Below are 6,000 nucleotides of genomic sequence, written 5' to 3'. Positions count from 1 at the left end.
TGGAACAAGGATGTCTTGCTGCAGTTGTACAGGGCCTTGGTGAGACCACACCTTTAGTATTGTGTGCAGTTTTGGTCACCTTATCTGAGGAAGGATGTTCTTGCCATGGAAGGAGTTCAGCGAAGATTCACCAGGCTGATACCTGGGATGGCAGGAATGACGTATGGGGAGAGATTGGCTCGATTGGGCTTGTACTCGCTGGAGTTTAGAAGAATGAGAGGGGATCTCATTGAAACTTATAAAATTCTGACAGGACTGGACAGACTAGATGCAGGAAGGATGTTCCCGATGGTTGGGGAGACCAGAACCAGGGGTCACAGTCTGAGGATAAGGGGTAGGCCATTTAGGACAGAAATGAGGAGGAATTTCTTCACCCAGTGAGTGGTGAACCTGTGGAATTCTCTACCACAGAAGGCAGTAGAGGCCAATACATTAAATATATTCAAAAATGATTTGGATATATTTCTTAAGTCTAAAGGGATCAAGGGGAATGGGGAGAAAGCAGGGACCGGGTACTGAATTTGGATGATCAGCCATGATCGCATTGAATGGCGGAGCAGGCTCGAGGGGCCAAATGGCCTACTCCTGCTTCTACCTTCATTGCTTCTATGTTCCTATTTCCTGGTGATTTTTGTTAGTAATTGCTTGCGGGAGTGGAACTGGAATCCATTCCTCCGTTTGTTCCGTCCTCTGTTCCTGTTCTCTCTCGATGTCTCTAAAAGACGATTCAATGTTTGTATCGGGAATCGAGTCCCGAACAGTCCTGTGATGGTGTGGAGATGCCGGAGTTGGACTGGGGTGGACAAATGTAAGAAGTCACACAACACCAGGTTATAGTCCAACAGCTTTATTTGAAATCACAAGCTTTCGGAGCGCGTCTCCTTCTTCAGGTGAAGTGGAGAAATGCATAAAGACACAGCTTATACAGTCAGAGAATCATGTCAGATGTTTACAGGTAATCTTTCCAACTGCCATTTATCACACCTCGGCAGAGAGATAATCACAGCAGTCAAAGGTGTGAATGGTGTCCAAACAGGTCAGTCAGGGAAACATTACATCAAAGAACAATGAGGTGGGGTCACAAGGGGTCAAATATTGCAGATGCTGGGGTCTGTATGAAAAACAGACAAAAAACATTTTTTTGGCTGGAAATCACAGCAGGTCCGGCCGCATCTGTGTAGAGAGAACAAGCCAATGTCGACTCGAGTCTGGATGACCCTGCATCAGGTGGGGTTACATGTAGCGTGACATGAACCCAAGATCTCGGCTGCTGCGTCCTGAGCACAGGCTGAGAACATGGGCTCCATCTCGGTTTCGAGGTTGCGGCGTCTGCTGTTGAGCTGGTGTACGAGATGGTTGAGGAGTGTGCGAGAGGTACGACGGCAGAGTCTCTCAGCGTAGTTTGTGTTGTAGGTCGACTTGAGTGGGTTAGTGATCTGTAGTCCTTTCGGGATCTTGTCTGCTTTCTTGCATCTCTGTAGAAACTTGATGTCTGTGTCAATATGCGCGATCTTCTTGGAGATCCTCTCCACTTTGAGCCGGCAGTTTGTGGTGTCGATAGTAGCCATGGTGTGGAGATGCCGGAGTTGGACTGGGGTGAACTATAACCTGGTGTCCTGTGATGGACAGACCTGCTGAGTATTACAAGCATTTTGTTTTTATTTCATGTTAGAACCCGTCTCTGAAACTCGGAGACACAGGGAATGCTGCTCATTCTGCTCCAGGGACACTTTCCTGAGCCGCTGAAACGTTTGACAAATAACTGACCTCAGACAAAAGCAAAATACTGCGGATGCGGGAAATCGGAAATAAAAACAGAAAATGCTGGAAACTCTCGGCAGCTCAGGAAATGTGTTCTGACGAAAGGTCATGGACCTAAATCGTTAACTCTGTTTCACTCTCCACAGATGCAGCCTGACCTGCAGAGTATTTACAGTATTTTCAGTTTTTATAAATAATTAACCTCTCCGTTTCCCGAAGCAGAAAAATTGTCCGTTCTGAGTTTCGAGTTGCAGAACTCACTTAAATATCGCCCGAATCTCTGTCTGTAAAAGTTGTGTAATAATGTTCATCAAACCAATTAATGGAAAAGTTTGAAGCCTTGGTTCACCTTGACTCTGATTACCCTAAAGAGTAAAGAGATTAAAAGAAAAACCGCACAGAGCCTCGTCATAGAATCATACAATAATACAACAACAACAACTTGCATTTATGTCGGGCCTTTAACTTTGTAAAATGACCCAAGTCGCTTCACAGGAGCGTTTTCAAACAAAATTTGATACCGAGTCACATAAGGAGATATTAGGGCAGATGGTCAAAAGGTTGGTCAAAGAGGGGGGTTTTAAGGAGCGTCTTGAAGGAGGACAGAGAGGTGGAGAGGCGGAGAGGTTTAGGGAGGGATTTCCAGATTTTGGGGCCGAGGCAGCTGAAAGCACGGCCGCCAATGGTGGAGCGAATAAATTGGGGATGCGCAAGAGGCCAGAATTGGAGCAGCGCAGAGATCTCGGAGGGTTGAGGGGCTGGAAGAGGTTACAGAGATAGTGAGGGGCGAGGCTGTGGAGGGACTTGAAAACAAAGATGAACGTTTAAAAATCGAGGCATCTCTTAACCGGAAGCCAATGTAAGTCAGCGAGCTCAGGGGTGATGTGTGAAAGGGACTAGGTGCGAGTTAGTAGCTTGGGATGACCTGAAGTTTACGGAGGGTGGAAGATGTGAGGCGGGCCAGGAATACAGCACAGAACGAGGTCATTCGGTCCATCGTGCCTGTACTGGTCTATGAAAGACCTGCACAATTATTCCCTCTCATCTGCTCTTTCCCCATAGATCTGTAAATGATTTCCCTTCGGGTATTTAGCCAATGCTCTTCTTAAAGCTGCTATTGAATCTGTTTCAACCACCCTTTCAGGCAGTGCATTGCAGGTCACAACAACTCGCTGAGTTTCCTCCTGTCGCCTCTGGTCTGATATCAATCATCTTAAACGTCAGGTCCAATTTCACCTTTTGCTCCGAAACATGCTGCACTCAGCTAATGTCACGTCTCAAATTACTGATATATACTTCAAAAGGGAAACATTTGTACTACTATGGGGTGTGGGACTAATTGGACAGCTCTTTCAGAGAGCCAGCGCAGGCACGATGGGTTGAATGGCTTTCTCACGAATGACAGATTCTGAGATTGTAAAGCTTCGTGAGGGGCCAGGTGCTTTGTTGGCGCCTCGTTGGTTAAGGGGTGTGACTTTCGGTTTGGGAAGTTTTCTCGATGTAAATGTGGGAGGTCTCGTGTTCATAATCCCACCCGAGCTCCATTTATTGTTAGTAATAACTCACCTTCTCACAGCTTATCGACACTGTAGAAAACAACATTCCTTTAAACAGGGGAAAAGCAGATTTTGCGCTGACTTCCCCACATTGTCCGAGCGTCACGGGAGCAACGTGAAAACCAACCAGCCGGGTAAGGGAAAAGGCTTTGTGATGTAATCGGCTCTGTGGCGCACTGGAGATCTCATTGGATCTGTGAACAATGAATGAATGAATCAAGATGCAGCATTGAGAGGTTGTGGGTTCGAGTCCTGTTTCAGGTCAGGGCTCCTTGATTCCGGGGCTTAACCGTGTGATTTTACAGCAAAACCTCAACTTGTTGATGAATGTCCTTCAGGAAGGGAAATCTGCCGAATCGACACTTCCTGTTACACAAGTGACTCCAGTCATCAACGCACTTTCCCTCGGAGCTGGATTGGCGAACTGCTCTCCAGAAGGAAACGCATCACGTGCTCAGGGCAACTCTTGGAAAACAAATTAAAAAGATGGTGAAACTAAAGTCAGTCTGCTGGGCGTCCAGACAGGTTTCACTCTGGACACATGCAGCCTAACTAACAGTAGTGACGGACGGCACCGCACCGCCTCCCACAACTGATCAGCCATCCTTTCAGACCGGTTCAGGAAGAGAGCTTGAAACCAGCAGCGTTGGGGGCAGGATTCGCATCTGCGCAGAAATATCCCACTCAAATTCACGGCGAACGCCTTAAACATTCGGTGATCGCAGCTGGAGAGCAGCCGGTGCTGCGGCTGTAGATCAGACTGGGTCAGATCATCACAGGAGCTCTGTCAGACTGCATGTCCTTTCAGACACGTTTCTAACTGGACACCTGCAGCGCGGGTCGGTGCGGGCATTGCCTGGTTCAGGTGAAACTTCCTGCCTGCAGTGTTAAACCCGCGTTTGATTCCAGCCAATGCAGGACCTACACATTTTTCATTATGCATCCCTGAGATCGGCTGAATTGGGATCAACTTATTGGGATACATTATCGTCCTAATGAACTGTTTGAGTGCAGCAGTGAAGACTTTAGAAGACAGGTACAAAAGGCAAAGTTGTTTCGCTCTCAAGTGATCTGCTCTGCTCGCGATTGCATTCGACCTTGAACCCGCTCTGGACATTAATCTCACTGAAGCAGAGTGTGACCGCCGTGTGTCTGTCAGCGGGTAGGTGACGAGGTTGGGGTTGCTGTGGGCCGCTTTCAATCGAGGCTGGGACACGATGCAAGGAGGAGGGTTGCTCCGAGGTCTGGGATACATTGCCAGTCGGGAGCGGGACAAATCGGAAGCAACCAAAAACAGAAAACCCAGTCAGCAGATTTGAGGATCTGCCGATCCGCTTTGGGAAAGTGAATCAGAGCAGAATGAAGGGCGAACTGTCCGACTGCCCAGAAGCGATCAAGGCACAGCTCGGTCAGCGCGTTCCCCTGGTTTATGACGCTGGGACATTCCTCACACAAAAATTATTCAACCCAGTGAAGAAAATTCTAACAGCCGATAATTTATTCTACCGATTGAAGGAATGCCGAAAATGGTAACCGAGTGACGGTGGAAAGTTTATTAACGTTGTTCCATTCAATCGAATTTTGACGAACTTTGACCTTTTCTCATTTTATAGACTGTATTTGAAGAGTCTCGGTAAAAATGTTCAGTGTTTCTGACAGCGGGGTGTGAGTGAGTAGCTCGTGAGTGTAACAGGCTCAGGGCTGGATGCAGGAACCTCTCTGACAGTTTCTCTCTCTCTCTCTCTCTCTGATGGGGAGAGTTAATTGACAGCTGGAGGCTGTTGATGGTTTGGTTAATGCAGGAAGTTCCCTCCAAACCATGTTATGATTGGCAGCTGCAATTCAGTTCTTTGTCCAGGACAGAAACATGAACAAAAGTGATTCAGTCCCGGATCATTCTGGGTTTGTTTAAAAGGGAGGCGCTTTCAGATATGACAGCCGAGTGGTTAAGATGTTGGATTCGAAAGTCCCGGGGTTTGTTTAGCTGAGGCTCGGACCCTGCTCGCGGCGGATCTGTTCAGAAGTTCCAAATCTGCTTTTTGTTCTTTAATCCTCTCTTTTCTCAGAGCGCTGACCCTGAAATTGCTCAGCATTCTCTCCGCTGCTATTTCTCAAGCTAGCAGCTCCGGCCTAACCTTGTGGAGAAGGCAACTGATCTTCGCTGCTGCGCGTAATCTTACCCGAATAATTTTCAGGGTCGAGTCGGTCCGTGGCCGTTTTACACACTGGGCGATAGCTGTTCCTAATGTTCTGAGTCTGTGCAACACGCGGACATCCCTCCCCCAGAGTCCTCAGTCTCTCCGGTATCTCTGCATCCAGGGGTGGGAGCTGCTCTTCCGCTGAAGTTTGCTGACAGAAGCTGAATCTACATTTCCAACATTGTCGATATTCCCATTCCCTCAAAGAACCAAACCAAACAGAAGGCGGGAATTACGTAGAATGACGCTGACTTTTACAAAACACAAACGGACCATTGGGCCCAACTGGTGTGTGTCGGTGTTTCTGCTCCACACCAGCCTCCTCCCGAGCTGCTTCATCTCCTCCGATCAGCAGAACCTTCTGTTCCTGTCTCCCTCATGTGTGTATCCAGCTTCCCCTGAAATGCATCTATTCGTCTCAAACGCTCCACGTGGCCCCCAGTTCCATATTCTAACCACTCTCTGAGGAAAGAAGTTTATTCTGA

The sequence above is a fragment of the Somniosus microcephalus genome, unplaced genomic scaffold (assembly GCF_052327205.1).
Source record: "Somniosus microcephalus isolate GS21.2 unplaced genomic scaffold, FLI_Smic_1.0 unresolved_chr1, whole genome shotgun sequence".
In the NCBI taxonomy this organism is placed as follows: domain Eukaryota; kingdom Metazoa; phylum Chordata; class Chondrichthyes; order Squaliformes; family Somniosidae; genus Somniosus; species Somniosus microcephalus.
Note: the sequence above shows the minus strand (reverse complement) of the source record.